Below are 24,148 nucleotides of genomic sequence, written 5' to 3' on the forward strand. Positions count from 1 at the left end.
AGGCAATAAAGCAGAGGTGGATCTAATTAAAATTAAAATTTTACTGGAAGTCCTAACTGGGAAGAAGCAATGAAAAGCATAAAATCTATATACAAAGGAAGAAGTAACACGTTTTTATTCACAGGTAACCTGATTGTTATGTAGAACACTATGAATCCTAAAAACTACTAACAAAAAAAAGCATAACTAATGATAGAACTAGTAGCAGAATTACAAAAGTCAAAGGCAGTAACTTGCTGCACCTGGGAGATACTGGCTCACAAGAGCTGATTTTTTTTTTTTTTAATTTTCAGGAATTTTATGTGCAGGTTGTAAAGCACAGAAATTAATAAAAATTTAACTTATAATGAAATAAGTTGTATTAAAATCAAAGGTATACCCAGAAATGATCACCTCCTAAGATGTTTTATACATTTTAACAATATCTATGGTTTGAGGATATTTACATCTACTGTATGTGTATGATGGAAATACCATAGAATGACGTGCTACTGCACAAGTTAACCTAATGCATTGTTCAGTGATGTACACTGGTAGCCTGAAATCTGCCATGGTATTTATACCATGAAAATCAGCAAACACTGCAAACTTGAGCTCTTTTTCACTCCAACACTGGTTATTAGACATTTACCAACACAACACAGGCCACTGGATATAAAATTAATCAAATTTCTATATACCAGAAGTAAATAATCAGAAATAATCTAAAATATCAAATGCCTAGATAGAAAATAAGAAATATACGCAAAACATCTAACAGAAATAGAACACAGGAATACAGAAAATAGGGAAATATGCTGAGATGAAGTAGACTTAACTATATGGATTATGGATTTTATATGGATTATTAAAACCCAATATTAGGGCAGAGTCAACATGGCAGTGTGGGAAGATGACAAATCAGCATCTCCCCTCAACTAGGGCAACTGCTGGCCACTGGTGGGGAACCCTGTTGCCCAAGGAGATGGGAGGAACCCCCAAGTGAACCAGTAGGAAATGGGGGGAATGAAAGGGGAGAAGTGGAGGCCAGACAGGATCGGTGCCCCTGAGGCTGGGGAGATCAGGAGAGGCAGGTGGGAAGAGCCATCTAGGAGCAGCAGGAGGGAGTAGAGGGTATTTGCCCCACTTACTTGGGCCCAGGGAGGCTGCTGAGCTCCCAGGCTGGTCTGCTGCCCTCCAAGGCCCCACCCCCTTGCCACATTGGTCTTGGGGGCATAGGAAGGAGGCCGAGGGGAAAACAGGAGAGGCAGGCAGGAGGAGCCTCTGGAACCAGAGGAGCAGGAGAGGAGAGGAGGGCGTTTGCCCTGCCCACTTGAGCCCAGGAAGCCTGCTAGGCTCCCAGGTGAGGTCCCCCATACTCTGAGACCAGGGGTGGGGGGCATGCCTGGGGCCCTTCTGTTCCAGTTGAGCCGAAGCCCCACCTCCCACAGCCCCCAGGGCCTTTCCAGCCCCGTGGGTCCTAAGTAAAGGCCCCGCCCACCACCCAAAGCTTACCCTTGCTTAGGCTCCGCCCTCCAGAGCCAAGGCCTTTCCTCGCTTTTTTCTTCCTCTTTTTTTTTCTTTTCCCTCCTCCTCTTTTTTACTATTGTGGTACTGTTGTTTCACCTATATTATTAGTTTCTTAGTCTAATTTTATTTTTTACTTTGGTATTGTTCTCTCCCTTTTTTTTTTTTTTTTTGCCACCCCATGCAGCTTGCGGGATCTTGGTTCATGAGCCGGGGGTCAGGCCAAAGCTCCTGCGGTGGGAGCTCCATGTCAGAACCACTGGACTAACAGAGGAACTCAGACCCGAGGGAATATTCATCAGAGTACGGTCTCAGTTAGGTCCTTATCTCGGCACCAAGACCCAGCTCTACCCAACAGCCTATAAACTACAGTGTTGCAAGCCTCAGGTGAAACAACCAGTAAGACAGAAACACAATCCCACACGTTAAAAAAAAAGAAAAATTAGATGGCAAAAAAAATATATCACAGATGAAGGAGCAAGGTAAAATCCTACAAGACCAAATAAATGAAGAGCAAACTGTCAATCTACCTGAAAAAGAATTCAGAGTAATGATAGTAAAGATTATCCAGAATCTCAGAAATAGAAGGAGGCATGGATTGAGAAAATACAAGAAATGTTTAACCAAGATCTAGAAGAACTAAAGAACAAACAGAGATGAACAACACAATAACTGAAAAGATAAACAGACTAGAAGGAATCAATAACAGAATAACTGAGGCAGAAGAATGAATAAGTGAGTTAGAAGACAAAATGGGGGAAATAACTGCTGAGGAGCAGAGTAAAGAAAAAAGAATGAAAAGAATTGAAGACAATCTCAGAGACCTGTGGGACAATACTAAGTGAACCAACATTTGAATTATAGGGCTCCCAGAATAAGAAGAGAAAAAGCAAGGGTCTGAGAAAATATTTGAAGAGATAATTGTCGAAAACTTCCCTAACATGGGAAAGAAAATAGTCACCCGAGTCCAGGAAGCACAGAGAGTCCCATACAGGATAAACCCTATGAAAAAATACCAAGACACATATTAATCAAACTAACAAAAATTAAATACGAAGAAAAAGTATTAAAAGCAGCAAGGGAAAAACAAAAAATAACATACAAAGGAATCCCCATAAGGTTATCAGCCGATTTTTCAGCAGAAACCCTTCAGACCAGAAGTGGGTGGCAGGATATACTTAAAGTGATGAAAGAGAAAAACCTACAACCAAGATTACTCTACCCAGCAAGGATCTAATTCAGATTTGATGGAGAAATCAAAAACTTTTCAGACAAGCAAAAACTAAGAGAATTTAGCACCACCAAACCAGCTTTACAACAAATGCTAAAGAAACTTCTCTAAGTAGGAAACACAAAAGAAGAAAAAGATCCACAAAAACAAACCCAAAACAATTAAGAAAATGGCAATAGGAGCATACATATTAATAATAACCTTGAATGTAAATGGATTAAATGCCCCAACCAAAAGACACAGACTGGCTGAATGGATACAAAACCAAGACCCATATATATGCGATCTACAAGAGACCCACTTCAGACCTAGGGACACATACAGATTGAAAGTGAAGGGATGGAAAAAGATATTCCATGCAAATGGAAATTAAAAGAAAGCTGGTGTAGCAATACTCAAATCAGATAAAATAGACGTTAAAATAAAGACTGTTACAAGAGATAAGAAGGGACACTACATAATGATCAAAGGATTAATCCAAGAAGAAGATAGAACAAATATAAATGTTTATGCACCCAACATAGGAGTACCTCAATACATAAGGCAAATGCTAACAACCATGAAAGGAGAAATCAACAGTAACACGATAATAGTAGGGGACTTTAACACCCCACTTACATCAATGGACAGATCATCCAAACAAAAAATAAGGAAACACAAGGTTTAAATGACACAATAGAACAGATAGATTTAATTGATATTTATAGAACATTCCACACAAAAGTGGCAGAATACAATTTCTTCTCAAGTGCACATGGAACATTCTCCAGGATAGATCACATCTTGGCTCACAAATCAAGCCTTGGAGAATTTATGCAAATTGAAATCATATGAAGCATCTTTTTTGACCACAATGCTATGAGATTGGAAATCAATTACAGGATTAAAAAACTGTAAAAAACACAAATACATGGAGGCTAAACAGTGTGCTACTAAATAACCAAGAGATTGCTGAAGAAAGCAAAGAAGAGATAAAAAAAATACATAGAAACAAATGACAATGAAATCACGATGATCCAAAACCTATGGAATGCAGCAAAAGCATTTCTAAGAGGGAAGTTTATAGCCATTCAATCTCACCTCAAGAAATAAGAAAAATCTCAAATAACCAATTGAACCCTACACTTAAAACAACTAGAGAAAGAAGAACAAAGAAAACCCAAAGTCAGTAGAAGGAAAGAAATCATAAAGAACAGAGCAGAAATAAATGAAATAGAAATGAAGAAAACAATACCAAAGATCAATAAAAATAAAAGCTGATTCTTTGAGAAGATACACAAAATTGATAAACCCTTAGTCAGTCTCATCCAGAAAAAAGGGAGAGGATACAAATCAATAAAATTAGAAATGAAAAAGGAGAAGTTACAACAGACACCACAGAAATACAAAGGATTATAAGAGACTACTACAAACAACTATATGCCAATAAAATGGACAACCACGAAGAAATGGACAAATTCTTGGAAAGGTACAATTTTCCAAAACTGAACCAGGAAGAATTAGAAAATATAAACAAACCTATCACAAGTAATGAAATTAAAACCATAATTTAAAATCTTCCAACAAACAAAAGTCCAGGACCAGATGTCTTCACGGGCGAATTCTATCAAACATTTAGAGAAGAGCTAACACCGATCCTTCTCAAACTCTTCCAAAAATGTGCAGAGGGAGAAACATTCCCAAATTCATTCTACAAAGCCACCATCACCCTGATACCCAAACCAGAAAAAGATGTCACAAAAGAAGAAAATTGTAGACCAATATCACACAGATGCAAGAAACCTAAACAAAATACTAGCAAACAGAATCCAAGAACATGTTAAAAGTATCATACACCATTATCAAATGGGATTTATCCCAGGGATGCAAGGATTCTTCAATATACGCAAATCAATCATTGTGATACACCACCTTAACAAATTAAGGAATAAAATCCATATGATCATCTCAATAGATTCAGAAAAAGCTTTTGACAAAATTCAACGCTAATTCATGATAAAAACTCTCCAGAAAGTGGGCAAACAGGGAACCTACTTCAACATAATAAAGCCCGTATATGACAAATCCACAGCAAGCATCATATTCAATGGTGGAAAACTGAAAGCATTTCCACTAAGATCAGGAACAAGACAAGGATGTCCACCCTCGCCACTGTTATTTAACAGTTTTGGATGTCCTAGCCATAGCAATCAGAGAAGAAAAAGAAATAAAAGGAATATAAATTGGAAAAGAAGTAAAACTGTCATTGTTTGCCGATGACATGATACTATACATACAAAATCCTAAAGATGCCATCAGAAAACTACCAGAACTGATCAGTGAACTTGGTAACGTTGCAGGATACAAACTTAATGCACAGAAATCTCTGGCATTCCTATATACCAACAATGAAAAATCAGAAAGAGAAGTTAAGGAAACAATTCCATTTACCATTGCAACAACAACAAAAAAAATACCTACAAATAAACCTGCTTAAGGAGGCGAAAGCCTTGTACTCACAAAACTATAAAACACTGATGAAAGAAGTCAAAGATGACACAAACAGATGGAGAAATATACCATGTTCTTGGATGGGAAGAATCAATATTGTGAAAATGACTATACTACCCAAAGCAATCTACAGATTCAATGCAATCCCTATCAAACTACCAATGGCATTTTTCACACAACTAGAATAAAAAATTTCACAATGTGTATGGAAACACAAAAGACTCCAAACAGACAAAGCAATCCTGAAAAAGAAAAATGGAGCTGGAGGAATCAGGCTCCCTGACTTCAGATATACTACAAAGCTACAGTAATCAAGACAATATGGTGCTGGCACAAAAACAGAAATATAGATCAATGGTATCAGATAGAATGCCCAGAGATAAATCCACGTACATATGCGCACCTAATTTACGACAAAGAAGGCAAGAACATACAATGGAGAAATGGCAGTCTCTTCAATAAGTGGTGCTGGAAAAACTGGACAGCTACATATAAAAGAATGAAATTAGAACACTACCTAACAACATACACAAAAATAAACTCAAAATGGATTAAAGACCTAACTGTAAGACCAGATACTATAAAACTCTTAGAGGAAAACATAGGAAAAACACTCTTTGACCTAAACCACAGCCAGATCTTTTTTGACCCACCTCCTAGAGTAATGGAAATAAAAACAAAAATAAACAAATGGGACTTAATTAAACTTAAAAGCTTTTGCACAGCAAAGGAAACCATAAACAAGACAAAAAGACAGCCCTCAGAATGGGAGAAAATATTTGCAAATGAAACAACAAAGGATTAATCTCCAAAATATACAAGCAGCTCATGCAGCTCAATATCAAAAAACAATCCACTTAAAAAGTGGGCAGAAGACCTAAATAGACATTTCACCAAGGAAGACATACAGATGGCCAAGAGGCACATGAAAGGATGCTCAACACCCTAATTATTAGAGAAATGCAAATCAAAACTACAATGAGCTATCACCTCATGCCGGTCAAAATGGCCATTATCAAAAAATCTATAAACAATAAATACTGGAAATGGTGTGGTGAAAAGTGAAGCCTCCTGCACTGTTGGTGGGAATGTAAATTGATACAGCCACTATGGAAAACAGTATAGAGGTTCCTTAAAAAACTAAAAATAGAACTACCATATGACCCAGCAATCCCACTACTGGGTATATACCCTGAGAAAACCATAATTCAAAACGAGACACGTGCAACTTCCCTGGTGATGCAGTGATACCAATACCATATTATCTTTACAACTATAGATTTGTAAGACCTTCAAATCAGTTAGTGTAAATCCCCCAGCTTTTAAAAATCTTTTTATAATGTTTTAGTTTTCTAAGCTTTTGCATTTTAGTTCAAATTTTAGAATAAAATGTGTTAATATCTTTAAAAGAATATCTGAGATTTTCATTGAGACTGCATTGAATCCATATATCAACTTGGGGACAGTACAAATCTCAACAATATTGGGGATTTTGTTATTGTTGTTTTTAACAGATCTTTATTGGAGCATAACTGCTTCACAATACTGTGTTAGTTTCTGTTTTACACCAAAGTGAATCAGCCATATGCATACATATGTCCCCATTTGCCCTCCCTCCCATCCTCCCTATCCCATACCTCTAGGTCATTGCAAAGCACCAAGCTGATCTCCCTGTGCTATGCTGCTGCTTCCACTAGCTAACTATTTTATATTCGGTAGCGTATACATGTCGATGCTACTCTCACTTCACCCGTTTCCCCCTCCCACCCCGTATCCTCAAGTCCATTCTCTATGTCTTCATCTTTATTCCTGCCCTGCAACTAGGTTCATCAGTACCATTTTTTTTTTAGATTCCATATATATGCGTTAGCATATGGTATTTGATTTTCTCTTTCTGACTTACTTCACTCTCTATGACAGACTCTAGGTGCATCCACCTCACTACAAATAACTCAGTTTCGTTTCTTTTTATGGCTGAGTAATATTCCATTGTATATATGTGCCACATCTTCTTTATCCATTCATCTGTCGATGGACACTTAGGTTGGTTCCATGTCCTGGCTATTGTACTTAGTGCTGCAATGAACATTGTGGTACATGACTCTTTTTTTAAAAATAAATTTATTTATTTATTTTTGGCTGCTTTGGGTCTTCATTGCTGCAGGTGGGCTTTTTCTAGTTGTGGCGAGCGGGGGCTACTCTTTGTTGCAGTGTGTGGGCTTCTCCTTGCAGTGGCTTCTTTCGTTGCTGAGCATGGGCTCTAGGCATGTGGGCTTCAGCAGTTGTGGCACGAGGGCTCAGTAGCTGTGGCTTGTGGGCTCTAGAGCACAGGCTCAGTAGTTGTGGCACACAGGCTTATTTCCTCCATGGCATGTGGGATCTTCCAGACCAGTACTCAAACCCATGTCCCCTGCATTGGGAGGCAGATAGTTGTTTGTAGTAGTCTCTTATAATCCTTTGTATTTCTGTGGTGTCTGTTGTAACGTCTACTTTTTCATTTCTAATTTTATTGATTTGTATCCCCTCCCTTTTTTCTTGATGAGACTAAGGGTTTATCAATTTTGTGTATCTTCTCAAAGAATCAGCTTTTATTTTTATTGATCTTTGCTATTGTTTTCTTCATTTCTATTTCATTTATTTCTGCTCTGTTCTTTATGATTTCTTTCCTTCTACTGACTTTGGGTTTTCTTTGTTCTTCTTTCTCTAGTTGTTTTAAGTGTAGGGTTCAATTGGTTATTTGAGATTTTTCTTATTTCTTGAGGTGAGATTGAATGGCTATAAACTTCCCTCTTAGAAATGCTTTTGCTGCATCCCATAGGTTTTGGATTGTTGTGTTTTCGTTGTCATTTGTTTCTATGTATTTTTTTTATCTCTTCTTTGATTTCTTCAGCAATCTCTTGGTTATTTAGTAGCACACTGTTTAGCCTCCATGTATTTGTGGTGATGCAGATGTAAGTTAAAACCCACAATGTAAGGTCATTTCAGCAATTTAGAATGTGTAACGTAAAAAAGAACAATATTGAAGGATAGCAAGGATGTGGAACAACTGAAATTGTTATACAATGTTGGTGTGAATTTAAAATTGCATAACTGGGCTTCCCTGGTTGCGCAGTGGTTAAGAATCCACCTGCCAATGCAGAGGACACGGGTTCGAGCCCTGGTCTGGGAAGATCCCACATGCCGTGGAGCAACTAAGCCTGTGCACCACAACTACTAAGCCTCTGCATTAGAGCCCGTGAGCCACAACTACTGAACCCTCGTGCCACAACTACTGAAGCCCATGTGCCTAGAGCCCATGCTCTGCAACAAGAGAAACCACCACAGTGAGAAGCCCGCGCACCACAAGAAAGTGTAGCCCCTGATCGCCGCAACTAGAGAAAAGCCTGTGTGCCACAACGAAGACCCAATGTAGCCATAAATAAATAAATAAATGTATAAGGAAAAAAATAAATAAAAATTTAAATAAATAAAATTGCATAACTGCTTTGGTGAATTGTAGGAGGTTCTTATAAAGATAGATGTATATCTAAACTAAGAGTTGGCAAACTTTTTTTGTAAATAGTCAAATAGTAAATGGTTTAAACTTTGTAGGTCAGATGCTTTCTACTACAAATACCCAATTTGTCCATTGCAGTACAAAAGCAGCCATAGAAAATATATGAACATGACCTTGTGTTAGTAAAACTGTATTTACAAAGACAGGTGGTGGGCCAGATTTGGCCCACAGGAAGTATCAGTTTGCTGAATCCTGATCTAAATTATTCACTGAAATCCAATATTTATAAAGAAATGAAAATATTAGTCTATTAAAAAGACTTGTGTTCTAGTGTCTATAACTGCTTTATCTACAACAGAAAAACTCTGGGGCCAATCCACATGTCCGTCACCAAGAGAAATGGATAAACAAATTCAGTTATTTGTAAAATAAAATACCACTCAACAATTAAAAAGAATGAAATACTAATACATGAAACTAGTATGGAGGAAATAAAAAATTAAATACACCCCCACCACACACACACACACACACACACACACACACACACACACACACAAACCCACTGACAATGCCAAATGAAAATGAATAAGTTACCAACACAAGCACAGTGGGTTAGGATATATAGAGTGACTGGAATCATCATGCATTGCTGGTGAAAGTGTAAAATTTATACGAACATTTGAAAGGATAATTTGGAAATTTTATTTAGAGTCTAGCATAGATAGACTAGATGTTAGATAAGTTAGACATACATTTACTTTTATAAAATACCGATAAGTTTTCAACAAAGATGTACCATTTTACACTCATGTCAGCATCTAATCTATGACTCAGCAATTCCACTCCCAAAGAAATAACACACTCAGGGGAACCACATTACTAAGAGAGGTCCCCCTCTCAAGAGAAATGAAAACATATGTTCACAAAAAGACTTGTTCAAGAATGTTTATAGCAAACTCATCAAGCCAAAAACTGGAAACAAGCCAAGTATCATTCAACAGAAAAAAAGGAGATAACATTTTTGACATATTCATACTCAGCAATTTTAAAAAATATACTAATTACGAATATCCTCAGCACAGATGACTCTTCAGAACCTTTTGCTGAACAAAAGAGGCTAGAGACAAAAGAGTACAAAAGAGTACTATAAAATCCAAAATACAGGAAAAAGAGTACAAAAGAGTACAAAAGAGTACTATAAAATCCAAAATACAGGAAAAAACCAAAATCTATAGTGATAAAAATTAGAAAGTATTGCTTCTGCTAATACAGAAAGGAACATTCAAGAGTAGTGGGCACAGTCTCTCATTTTGGGTGATGGTACAGAGGTGTATACAGTTATCAAAACTCAGAGAATTGAAACTAAAATCAATGATTTCATGACACGTAAATTATATATCTCTTTTTTTAATAAAAGAGAAAATGCCAACAAAGACTAATCCTATAAAATGCCAAATGTTCTGATTTACCACAAACATTTGACTTAGGCAAGGGTATGTGCTGTCATGGCTTAAGGCCAGTCACCTGCTAATTTTGACCTTAGTCTATTTTATATCCTTAAATGTTCATATATATCATCCGCATTTGTCTGGGTGGTGGAAGAGAAACTTATGTGATATCTTTATCATGTTTTGTGGTTTACAAATCATCTACAGTTCTTTTCTCATTTGATCATTAATATCCCTCTGAAGTGTTAACCTGTTTGTTTTACTGTTACAAAATTAAAACTAGAAAGAAGTTGAAGGATTTCTCCAAGACGGAAAAATCAGTAATTGGTAGAACAGAACTTGAGTACTCAGCTTCTGACTCTAAAGCTCTGCTGATATGCTGTGCACATTACCTGTTCTTTACAACTATGACTACCACAGACCACATCCTGAATTTGTTCAACTACTAAACTCTACGTGACTGTGCTTCTGTAACAGAATTGTCTCTAGTTTGTCTTGCTCATCTCCAGGGATCCTTGTCAGACTGTTTCAGAGGACAAGATATTAAGACAATGAGAATATTATGTTATAAAGGAAAAATGAAACTGCACAATGGTTTCCACCCAGGAGAGAGGTCTGATGTGCATGCCTATTTGGAAAGAACTAAAACAAAAAACATTCTAAAGACCAATATACGAGAATGATCATTGCAATCTATTCCACTTGAATTCTCAAATCAGTGGTGTATAGTAAATAATCATTAAAAGAAGTTCTTACCCAAAGTTAGCGATCAGAGGTTGAATTTAAATATTTTATCATATATATTTAATTCAAGAGGTAGAGATGATGATAGTATTTCTCATCTAATGAAAAAAGCTATGACTGCCTTGTGAAGCCACGCCAGGCCCAGGTGGTAGCTTTTACCTTGAGCCTAAGACAGGAATGACAAATGGGTTTCTGTTTACATGCCAATTCCCAATTGCTTCATGGTGGCTGCCTGGATTACAATGATAAGAAGGAGTCATAATCTTTGGTTGGGCATCAAGAAAGTGTCATTAAATGGGCTCAGGATGGGAGAGTGGTAAATTGCATACCACATTTCTAACATTCCTTGACTGTGGCCTTAGGAAAATTCCCTCTGTGAATACAACTTTAGGAAAACAGCCCTACCTTTTATTTTTTCTGGGCTTTCCCCCAGCTATGTATCACTAAGAACCAAACAATTGTAGATTAAGTGTTTTAAATGTCAAAGTGAGAAGATTTCAGGATAGACAATGTATGCAGGGGGGCCCTGACAGACACAAGGCAAGCTTTGTCCAGTTTAGTTTAAGACCTCCCTGGAATTCTCTTGTTATAGTAACTGCATCACACAGGGGTGTCTTTATCTAATCACAAGCAAATAGCTTACAGATTCCTCTAGAACCCTCTATCTGCTCATCTGAGAAGCTTTTTTCAGTTCTGTCTTAGCTCTACAGGCATACCTTGGAGATACTGTGGGTTGGGCTCCAGACCACTGCAATAAAACCAATACTGCAATAGCGTGAGTCACACAGATTTTGTGGTTTCTCAATGCATGTAAAATAATGTTTATACTATAGTAGTCTCTTAAGTGTGCAATAACATTATTCCTAGAAAACCAATGTCCATATCTTAATTATTGAATAGAAAATACTTTATTCCTGAAAAATGCTAACCATCATCTGAGCCTTCAATAAGCCTTTAATATGTTTGCTTGTAGAGGGACTTGCTTCGATGTTGATGGCTACTGACTGATCAGGGTGACGGCTGCTGAAGGCTGGGGTGGCCGTGAAATTTCTTAAAATAAGACGACAATAAATTTTCTCGCATTGATTAACTCTTCCTTTCACAATTTTTCTGTAGCCTCCAATGTTGTTCGATAGTATTTTACCCACATAGATCTTTTTTTCAAAATTAGACTCAATCTTCTCAAACCCTGCTATTTCTTGATCAACTAAGTTTATGTCATATTCTAAATCCTTGCTGTCATTTCAACAGTCTTCACAGCATCTTCACCAGTAGATGCCATCTCAAGTAACCACTTTCTTTACTCATCCATAAGAAGACACCCCTATCAGTTAAAGTTTTCTCATGAGACTGCAGCAATTCTGTCACTTTTCAGGCTCCACTTCTAATTCTGGTTCTCTTGCTCTTTCCACCATATCTGAAGTTACTTCCTCCAGTGAAGTCTTGAACCCCTCAAAGTCATCCAGGAGGGTTGGAATCCATTTCTTCCAAACTCCTGCTAATGTTGTTATTTTGACCTCTCCCCACGAATCACAAATGTTCTTAATGGCATCTAGAATGGTGGCTTCTTTCCAGAAGGTTTTCAATTTACTTTGCCCAGATTCATAAGAGGAATCATTACCTATGGTAGCTGTGGCCTTACAAACCATCTTCCTTAAATATAAGGCTTGAAAGTTGAAATTACTTCTTGATCCATGGGCGGCAGAATGGATGTTGAGTTAGCAGACATGGAAACAACGTTAATCTTATTGTACATCTCCATCAGAGCTTTTGGATGACCGGGTGCGTTGTCAGTTGAGCATTTTGAAAGAATACTTTTTTCTGAGAGTAGATCTTAACCGTGTGCTTAAAGATTCAGTCAATCATGTTGTGATGAGATGTGCTTCATCCAGGCTTTGTTGTTGCATTGATACAATCTACTTTATACAGGAAGAGTAAATTGAATATAATTCTTAAGTGCCCTAGGGTTTTTTGGAATGGTAAATGAGCATTGACTTCGACTTAAAATCACCAGCTGCATTAGCCCCTAAAAAGGGAGTCAGCCTGTCCTTTGAAGCTGTGAAACCAGGCATTGACTTCACCTCTCCAGCTATGAGTCCTAGGTGGCATCTTCTTCCAAAAGAAGGCTGTCCCTCCTGCATCGAAAATCTGTTGTTTAGTGATCCTAGCTAAATCTTCTGAATAGCTTGCTATAGCCTCTACATCAGCACTTGATGCTTCACCCTGCACTCTTACGTTATGGAGATGGCTTCTTTCCTTAAAACTCACGGACCAGTCTCTGCTAGCTTCAGACATTTTATTCTGCAGCTTTTTCACCTCTCCCAGTCTTCACAGAATTGAAGAGAGTTAGGGCCTTCCTCTGGATTAGGCTTTGGCTTAAGGGAATGTTGTGGCTGGTTTGTTTGATCTTCTGTCCACAGGACTAAAACCTTCTCCATATCAGCAATAAGACTGTCGCATTTCTTTATCATTCATGTGTTCGCTAGGGTAGCACTTTTAATTTCCTGTAATAATCCTTCCTTGCATTCACAACTTGGCTAACTGGTACAAGAGGCCTAACTTTTGACCTATCTGGGTGCTTGACATTGACATGTCTTCCTCACTAAGCTTAATCATGTCTAGCTTTTGATTTCAAATGAGATATATTCAAGTCTTCCTTTCACTTGAAAACGTAGAGGCCATTTTAGGATTATTAATTGCCTAATTTCAGTATTGCTGTGTCTCAGGGAGTAGGGAGGCCCTAGGAGAGGGAGAGAGATGGGGGAGTTGCCAGTTGGCAAAGCAGTCAGAACACATACATTTATGGATTAAGTTTGCTGTCATATAATGGGTACCGCTCATGACTTATCAGGACCATTCCAATAGTAACATCAAAGATCACTGATCACAGATCATCATAAGAAATATAATAGTAATTAAAATGTTTGAAATATTGCAAGAATTACCAAAATTTGACACAGAGAAAATTGCAAAGTGAGCAAATTCTGTCGGAAAAATGGTGCCCGTACACTTGCTCCATGCAGGCTTGCCACAAACCTTCAATCTATAAAAAGTACAATATCTGTGAAGTGGAACAAGGCAAGGCACAATAAAATAAGACATGCCTCACTCTCTTTGTAACAAAACGATAATAAAAACAACTACCTTGGATATCTATGGTATTTAACAATTTATGAAACACTTTAAATTCTTTCCTGCTAGCTAATGCTTTAAACAGTTTTAGAGGGTAGATTAATGTTATTCCCATTTCTTAAATAAGAAAAAATAAAGACAGGCAAAAAGTACACGTCATCAAATAACATTTTCCTTCCTAAGTTCAGAATGACTCTAGATCTCAGCTACCTGACTTTCAACTCTTTAATACTCATCCCCAATAAATGAGCATATGCAGAAGAACAATACATATAGTGTGTGCAAATGTAGAGCAACAAAGATATCCAGAAACAAGCTGGAATATATGCTCAAATATACTGAGGGAATGGTAATTTGAGGTAACTGTGTCAGTAAAAATCAGGAAAATCATTTTTTTCTATTCATGGTAAGCCATTTCTCAATCCTAATATTTTTCAGATGTGTTTGTGGAGATAAAAATGTTTTTCCCATATAGTTTGTTTCTAACCATCTTTCCTTTTTAAAGAATAGAAGATGAGTAAATCAAATATAGCAATTAAGTTTAAATTCTTTTTCAATGAGAGAGAATAAAAATATATGACTCTGTAGGATTTTTCAGAGGATTAAATGATATACCGAATGGGAAATTATGGTGTAAATTATAAAGAAAATGTTCTTAACCGGAGACGTAGGGTCAAACTGTCACTATCAAAGCTGTCAGGGTCCATGGGTCCATTTCAAGAAGTTAAGAATAACCAGAATTATATGAGAAGTTGATGGATGTGCACTTGTAATGATGGATGTGCACAACTGAGTGGTTGTTTTTTTGTATATCAGTGTTTCCCTTAGTAACATAAATAGGGTTCATCTTTCTAATTTTACAGATGAAGATACTAAATGCTGACGACAAATGATTTGAACAGGACTCTGGGACTCAGGACCCAGCTTTCTCGATTCCAATACTCTCCTCTCTCCACTACACTGGACAAAACCACAGAATGAAAATTCAATTTGAATCTAGGTTTCTTGTCATTTCAAAGATACAGAGAAAGCCTCAGTTGTCTATAACATACTCAGGTACGTACTGTAATGTTCTTTGTCATCATTTCCTTCCTTTCTTATGTCTCATTTGAATAATAAACTAAGTAAGCAGAGGCAGCATTCAAACTCAAATAGCCTGTGCTCATTTGGGAGAAGTTTCTGGGTGAGAATCTGCCCTCTGCTGGAATGCAATCATATGTGGAGAATGTTCCAAAAGCACTTTCATTCAGCAGCTATTTCTTGAGCTTGCATCTTATATGTGGCATTTTATTAGGTATGAGGAGAAAGGGAACCCTGACTCTTTCAGCTGTCTCACTTGAGAAGTGTCTTGAGCGTGTGGATATGTTAGTAGCTTTGCATTACAGAAAGTGAATCACGTCTGTATTTAGAGAATAGATTGGTTCTCGGTGTAGACTGAGTGATCAGTTAGGGTAATATTGTAATAATCCAAGTGAAAGTAATGAGTAATGGGGAGTGAAACGGCTGTGAGATACAGGGAAGGGGGCAAATTTAGTAGCTATTTAAACACTGGAATAAGAAGCCCTTGATGGCTGTTGGGCTGATTGATGAGAGGAGTGAGAGAAAGCGATGGGTTGAGGAACATGCCTGGATTTCTTACTGGAACATCCAGGATGATGATGTGACGATGATATCATAAGGAACTCAGGAGACAGTGGGACTTAATAATGAAGAATATTCATTTAAACTTGGAACGATTTAATCATTTTCTTCAGAAAGAACTTGTAGAAACTTAAAGGGTTTTGTGGAAAGACTTGAAGGTTTTATTTTGTTGGTCTGTTTACCTTTGGGACCAGGGCGTGCTGGTCAACACAGCTACGAGAACAAGAAGTGGAGAAATTTTCCACAGTTGAGGTTAGATCTCCCCAGCATTTCAGTTGGATGAACCCTGTCCTGTCTTAGCGATGGTGAAATTTCCGTGCCTGTCACGCTGTGGTGTGTCATCAAGCCAGTCAACTGGCGGCAGCCAAGAGCATTTGTAGCTTGAAATTGATTTATTATCTTAATTTGGTGGCTGCTAAGCATGCTGGAATCAGAGGTGCAGGCAAGTGTGTGGGGATCTCAGTATCCTACATGATGGGCTGGCAACTTGGAACGCTTCCCTGTTGCACTTGTTGTGGCTTTCCATGTGTTGCCTGAGCAACCTCAGGACATGTGCTGCTTTGCCTTTCCCTCCTGTGAAATGAGGGCAGCTGTAGAGTTGGATGCTGTGCTGTGGGTATCCATTCCATAAAAGCAGGACACCAGCAATGTCATGGCAGCTTCCTTAGCATCAAGAGGCTAAAAGACTCAAGTAAACAACATTCCCATTACACACATATTTCAGGCAAAATTAGCCCCTTGGGTTATGTTTTAACTAGGATTTAATGTCTCTTGTAAGTATCTGTTTTGGTGAGGGAAAGAAAGAAAAAAAGAAAACCATGAGTAAGATTTTTTTATAGCTACCTCCATCTCTATTATGGCATATATTTTTAATTCTCACTTCCACACTAAGATGTAGGCAGTAGAATAATATGCTTATTTTTAAAGATAAGAACATAAACAATTAGGAGTTTCGATGACTTGCCCAGGGTCTTTTTATAGTTAACAGTATAAACCTGACCAAGCACAAGTCTGATCGTTCACGGCAAGAAATAGAACCAGGGTGATTTTGCCCCCTAGCGGACGTATGGCAATGTCTAGAGGCATTTTGGATTGTCACAGATTGAGAGTGTGGTGCTACCAACATCCAGCTGGTAACAGTCAGGGATGTCCCTAAACATCCTCCAATGCATGGGAACTCCCCCACCACGTGGCGTGCACAACAAAAAATTATCCAGCCCCAAATGTCAGAGTGCTAGGACTTTGGATTTAGGCAGGGTGAGCCTAGATCAAAGTTTGTAGGTAATTAGGGAGTTGATCTTAGGGAGTTGCAATTCCAGGAAGGGAATCCTAGTAGAAATGGAATGGGCCACTTAGCTACATGAGAAAATAGAAGATGTCTATTGATGTTTCCACATTCCAGGAGAAATTGTAGGAAGAATATTTTAATATTTAACCATTATTACATAACTTCCCACCTATTCTTCTGAAGATAATGAACTTCTTAGGGAATAAGAATGACCCAATAAAGTCTGTCAAAATTACTTGACTTCAACTGATACGGAAGCACCAAAATTTACACATACACTAACATATACATACACATACGTACACATACGTATGTACATAGACATACATATATAAGCATATATGTTCATACACACAAATATTTACTAACACATACTCACATGATTTATTTTCTAAACGCATTGCACACATAGTGGACTCAATTCTTTCCCCAAAGATTTACTGATTTATCTGACGCTCTTGTACTCGTTTTGAGAATTCTCCCTGTATGAAACAAATTCCACATTTGCAATATCAAAGTTGTCAAGAGATTCATGACCTGTGAAGTCACCCAGAGTAAAACCCACAGTTTCAGATCTAGAGAGGCAATCAACATGTCAAAATCAATTCTTCACGGAAAGCATCAGAGACATCGAGGCTATCAATTCTCACCATAAATACTAAATGTAAAACATGTCATAAACAGAGTTTAAACTCCAAACATAGCTTCAAATTTGGAGTGTCTCCAAACAAGTCTTTGTTATCGCATTGTTAGCTCTTGGGTGTAGAATAACCATAGAGTTAGAGGAAAGAGCTCTGCCTATTATAATGTAGGTATTTTGTAGTATTGGCATTCTTAGATTGAAGTAATTGATTTCATAACCGCATAGGATTTCAGCAAGTCAAAATATGCACATCACTGGAATTCTAGTCAACAGAAACAAAAGTAGCAGCCTTGGAAGGGGATATAGAGAAGGAGAGTTAACAAAGAACAAGATGCAGCCCACATAAACAACTGGGAGGGACCGTCAAGTAGTCTGGAGAATGGAAGGTGGGAGATGAGAGCAGAAGGGATCTGTGAAAGATCATTGATCCTGGATACCTGTGCTAAGGCACCATGGGGTACCAAACATATAAGACAGGTCTAACTCCAATGGAAGCCTATATCACAGGAAAATAATAAAGTGTAAAGGATGAAAAATAATTCTTACAGTTAAATTAGAGAATAGTTTCATAGATGTGTTATTTGGCTCTTGAGTTAAGCCTTAAAACTATAAATTTATATCGGAATAGATAGTGGAACAAACAGGGAGAAAAAATGGTATTATGTGTTTGTGGTTTATGGTAAGGTCCTAATTGCCATTTTTTTTTTAACCCACACACTACTTCCTGTATTACCTATCCACTGACTACCTAAGTTGTTACCAAGATACCTCTCCACAGACTTTTACCCTCAGCATACATCTTCTTATTTTGTCATTGCCTTCAAAATCTAAGCTCTTTTAGGCAGAGCAGCTGTCTTTTTCACTTTTGTATTCCCAGTTTCTTATAACCATAAAACAATGTAGGCAGTCTACAAAATTTGGTTGAAATAGAGAAAATGAAATCCCAGAGCAAGCCCTGCACAAGGCTGCAGACTTCCTTTACTCCTCAGAGGGAGATTGTACGTAGAAATATTCTGAGACTGAGTGGGAAAACAGTCACTGAAGCAGTGAGTCACTTTCAGGAAAACATTTCTGTCTTTTCAAGAGCATTTGAACACATCGGCCTCTCTTGCTCACTAAAAATGCCACACATTCTCAGAAACGATGTATATAAATTGGGAAACATGAGTAATAATGCATCTATCTTTAGCAAATTCCTCTTTAACAGTATCTTATTTATTGTTTGCTCAGAGTAAGTTTATATACTATACATAGGCAAATGTTCAGTAAAATGATTTCCTCTTTTTGTAGAATCACACTATGAAAATCCTTTCCCCCCCCCTTCTGGCCCTGTGAAACATAACCTAAGTACGTGGTTTCTATAACTTAAGGGATGGAATCACCTATCCTGGATGAAATTTTATAGGTAATTAGGGATCTGGGCTTACAGAGTTGCCATCTATCTCACATCCTGTTAGCTAGGGTTTTAGGGCATGTCTCTGTCCTTGAGACACCCTTTAGAGCTATGCAATTCAGCATATGTTTAAATAACATTACAGTGAATTGTAAATGATATACTTAGGACTTGGAGAAATCATTGGCAACCCGAGTTCTAGCAACTCTTCATGGGCCAGTGGAGTTGAGGCAAAGCAATTAGAAGGGCCTAGGTTTCCTTAAAAGCAGTGGCAATCAGAAGCCATTGATGCCCATAAGTGCTTTCACATGGCTCTAGAGTCTGTAAATCCAAACTAAATTCACCTTCAAGTTCGACCTTGAAAGTGGTCATGCAACCACCATAATAAAAAAGTCAGCAGAGTGAACTGGGTGAAGCGACAGGATGAATAAAAAGTCCACCTCTATTTAGTATCAATGACAATGATATTTAAAAAGAAAACTGCACGTGATCAAGCACAGTATTTGGCCCTTCATAGGGGTTAGTAACACACACTATTAGCTGCCTCCCAATATATAGTCTCCCTTTCTTCCTTGTTAATAGAATCTGAATTGTATTCAGAGAAGCAATGTTCCCAGATAAACAGTCATTCTCCCAGCCTCCATTGCTGGTAGGAGTGGCCTTAAAACACGCTCTGACCAATAAGACATTGTGTAAGTTTATAGCATTTGTCTCCAAAAGCCTTTGCTCTCTTGACTAAGAACACCACCAACAGCTGGTATAGCTTTCATATATCCTGTTCTTAAACAATCCCCACTTTTCCCTCCAGATAATACACAATCTGTCCAATTCCCTTTCCAAAGAAATTTCTCAAATAATCAATCTATATTTTCTTTTTTCAATTTCTCCCCTATCACTTTATTTTAAACACATTCCAACCAGATTTTCACCTGCCATTCTACCAAAACCCTTCTCACAATCACTAACGCCCTCCTGTTGTCAATACCATGGTTACTTTTTAACCCTCATCTTAGCCGATCTGACAGCCGAATTTGAAACTCTTGATCCGTTCATGCTTTTTAAAAACATTTCCCTATTTTTCTTCCTTTAGGACATCAGTTTTTATCTTCAGTTTTCCTCCGAATTTTCCAGCCTCTTATTTTTGTTCTCTGCACTGGCTCCTCCTCATATTCCTGAACTCAATGTGTTGGTGTTGCAGACCTTGGGCCTTGGAACTCCTCTGTCCCTTCATACAGTCCTTTGAACCGTCTCTACTATCAAGTTTTTAGAAACCATCAATTCAATGTAAACTCCCAAAAGTTTTATCTCTGGCTCACGTGACTTCAATGAGACCCAAATCCTCAAATTCTTGACATTTCCATTTGAATCTCAAGTACTCACTAAAATTTAACAAGTTCAACACTGAACTGCTAATTTCCCTTAAACCTGCTCTTTCTTCATCTTAGGCAACTCCCAAGCCTCATTTGCTCACGCCAAAACCTTCAACATCATGCGTTATCACTCTCTTGTATCCACACACTACATTGACCAATCACAAAATCCTGTCAGGTCTACAGAGACATTACATGCAGAATTTGCACACTGGTTCAAGCTATCGTTGTCTTTTACCAGAATGTTGCAGTACTCTTTCACACGTTCTCCTATTTTCACTCTTGCCTCCCTATGGGCTGCATGCCACACAACAGCCAGAGTACGGTTTCACTTCACAAAGTAATGTCCCATCACTACTCTGCTCAAAACCCTCCAAATGACTATCCTTGGAGAAAGATAAAAGGCAAGATCTTTACATGGCCTCTGAAGCCCTACATCACCCATCACTCTCTTGTTCCGGCTTTCTCTTCTCCACTCTCAACTGGCTCTCCTCATCCCACAAACACTTCAAGAAAGGTCCTGCCTCAGCATCTTCAGTAACTCGTCTACCTAATAGGCATTTCCTTCAGATACTCATGAGTAGCCCCTTGACTTACGCAGTTCCCTACTCAAATGCCACCCTATCACAGACTCTTTCCCTGACCACCCCATAGAGGACAGCCACCGCTCCAATCTTCTTTTCCTCTTCCTACATACCCTGCTCCACTGCCCTGCCACCTAACACATATATATCTGCATATTTGTTTATCGTCTGTGGATTTTCAGTAAAATGTAAATCATACAGAGTGAAGTAAGCCAAAAAGAGAAAAACAAATACAGTATATCCACGCATATATGTGGAATCTAGAAAAATGGTACAAATGAACCTATTTTGCAGGGCAGGAATAGAGACACAGACGTAGAGAACAGACATGAGGACACGGGGTGGGAAGGGGAGGGCGGGACAAATTGGGAGATTAGGATTGACATATATATGCTTCCATGTGTGAAATAGATAGCTAGCAGGAACACGCTATAAAGCACAGGAAACTTAGCTCAGTGCTCTGTGACAACCTAGATGGGTGGGATGGGGGTGGTGGGAGGGAGGTTCAAGAGGGAGGGGATATAGGTATACATAGAGCTGATTCACTTCATTGTACATCAGAAACTAACACATTGTAAAGCGATTATACTCCAATAAAAAATTAAGTTAAATTTTAAAAAGCAAGATCTTTGTTTTGCTTACTTAGAATAGTGTTTGGTACCTTGCAGGGTCTTGATGAATATTTGTTTAGTGAACAAATAAGGGAATCAATGAATAAGTGAATAATTATGACAAGCTTCTGTGCACCCATTAAAATTGTGTGACCCCCAAACTTTAAGTAACATGAGAAAATACTTAAAATGCAATAAGTTGCCAAAGCAAGCAAACCAATGTTTTGAAACAAGACTAATTCTTCATTATGTAGAATCACTCTCACATACGCATGCTGAATATTAAAAGGACTACATCAAAATATTGACACTTTAACTCAGTATAGGACTGAAATATCTTCTTTATATTTTGCCTTTATAGTCTCAAATCTTTTATTAATCTACATGCATTATTTTATAGCCACATAAATAAAAGGATTTATTTTTAAAAATAAAATCACACTACCTTATCTTTCTCACTTATATTACTGACTATGTCCAACATAATCCCAGGCATATAGTGGGTGTGTCATCAATATGTGTAAAATAAATGACTAACATGCTACTTTAATGTGAAAATTTTCAAGATCAGTTTTAACTTCCAGCAACAGTATTTCAAAAGCACTTTTATATATTCAGTCAGATAGTCATTCCATAAACATTTTTTAAGCAGAAATTCTGTCAGGCAAGAGTCTGAGAATATAGGGGTGATCGTGACAGCTAAAGTTTCACTTTCTACTATACTTGAGACTTGGTAAGCTCTGTAAATTTGTAAAATATAAATACTAATCGTGTATTAAGAAAGCTTCTCTCTCTGTGTCCCATAACAATAAAATGTGTTTTGTTGTTGTTGTTGTCTTCTGTTTGCTGGGTATTGTAATTAAACAACAAATAAGGGAATTTCATTTGATTAGAAACATTATGAAAATCTTTTTGGAGGCGTGTTTTAAATGCCTAATTGAGTGTATTTTATTGAATTTTTAGTTTCCCTTATAAACAGTGTGATAAACTATAATCATCACTGCTGTTTGTACCTTGTCATCACCATCATCAACGTGTGCTTAAGAGCCCAGATGTGAATCAGGCTAAGAGTATCAGGGCCACCATACACATACAATGCACATTTCGGAGCACAAACAAGTTGAATATTTTAATTCTTACTGTTACAGATACCAAATGTTTATAAACGTAACTGATTCCGTTTAGGTTATTATAAAGTGAAATCATGTGAATTCATTAGGTTATCAGATTCCAAAGCCATTTCATTACCTACTTACTTCTTTCTTTAATTTTATGCTGACCAAGCGTCATTCTGATTATAATTTGCTTTTTGATGCAATTTTTCTTCAGAATTAAAAGATAGATGTGTGAAGTTCCAGTGAGGATAGACTTGACAGTAATATTTCTTGATTAATATAATTAAATTGTCACTATGTTTGTTTTTGCAAAACCAATGTGTAAATGAAAGTTTTTCAGAGGTATTTCTATGACTGGTTACAACTATATTATATCTAATAAGAGAAATACCAATTGCGCTCTACCAGCTACACAAATAATTAAATAGTGATAAGTAATGTCGTATTTCCTAAGACTATGAGAATCCATTTTCCAAAACAAGATTTCCATAAGTATGTGCTTAACTGAACTGGGTTGAATAGCATAAAGTGTAACATTTCTATTTGCATTATGATGCAAAAGAAGTCTTTGGAAAATATTGTGGTATTTCTTAATTGTACCCTTCAAATATTAGTTACCCATTTTCACCTACAATTTATTGTATCTTTCTACAGAGTAACATCTTGGTTACATTTTTGGCATAAGAATAATAGCGGTATATACATATCCACATGTAAGTTCTGACTAGCACAATGCAGTAGCTTTCTCTATATTTCATCATTTTTAGCAGCTGTCTTTCAATACAAGAATGAAGTTACAATAACAAAATTTAAAGCTTGATTACCTGTTTCAAAAAAAAAAATTGTAGCATTCCACCTGCTACTAAACATGGTATCAAATATGGATGGGAAATACATACTTCAAAATAGATTATGGACTTACATCTGGGAACAAACTCAATGTGAGATTTTTCAGAATATAACATGGTTTATCATCAGACATTACATATCATTATTTTAAATTTTAAATGAAGTTTCTTTTCCATAGGAATTTTATTCTATATGGACTGAATGATTTTTTTTTAAATGTGTTTGTGTGTGCATTTCCCCCGCCAGATTAAAGTGACTGAATTCTGGTCTAGTTTTATTTTGTCTGAAAAGTACAAATGGATGAATTAAAGTTGGTCTATATTCCTTACTCTACTCTACATTTCTCTGTACACTCAGGTAAAAGAACAAAAAAATGTGATGGAAGATCACAGCATTACAGGTGGAATGAAAGACCAGTATCTCTAACTTATCTTCAGAAATGAGAGGAAAAGTGGCTGGGACATTCAATCAGCAGACCAAAACCTATTGTAATTGTCTCCTTTTACTTTCTTTTCCTACTGTTTCTTCTGATATTAATTATGAATTTCAGGTTCTCAAGTAGTAATACAAAGAACACGGACTTTATAATCAGACAAAGAGGATT

Source organism: Phocoena phocoena, chromosome 14, assembly GCF_963924675.1.
Source record: "Phocoena phocoena chromosome 14, mPhoPho1.1, whole genome shotgun sequence".
Lineage (NCBI taxonomy): Eukaryota > Metazoa > Chordata > Mammalia > Artiodactyla > Phocoenidae > Phocoena > Phocoena phocoena.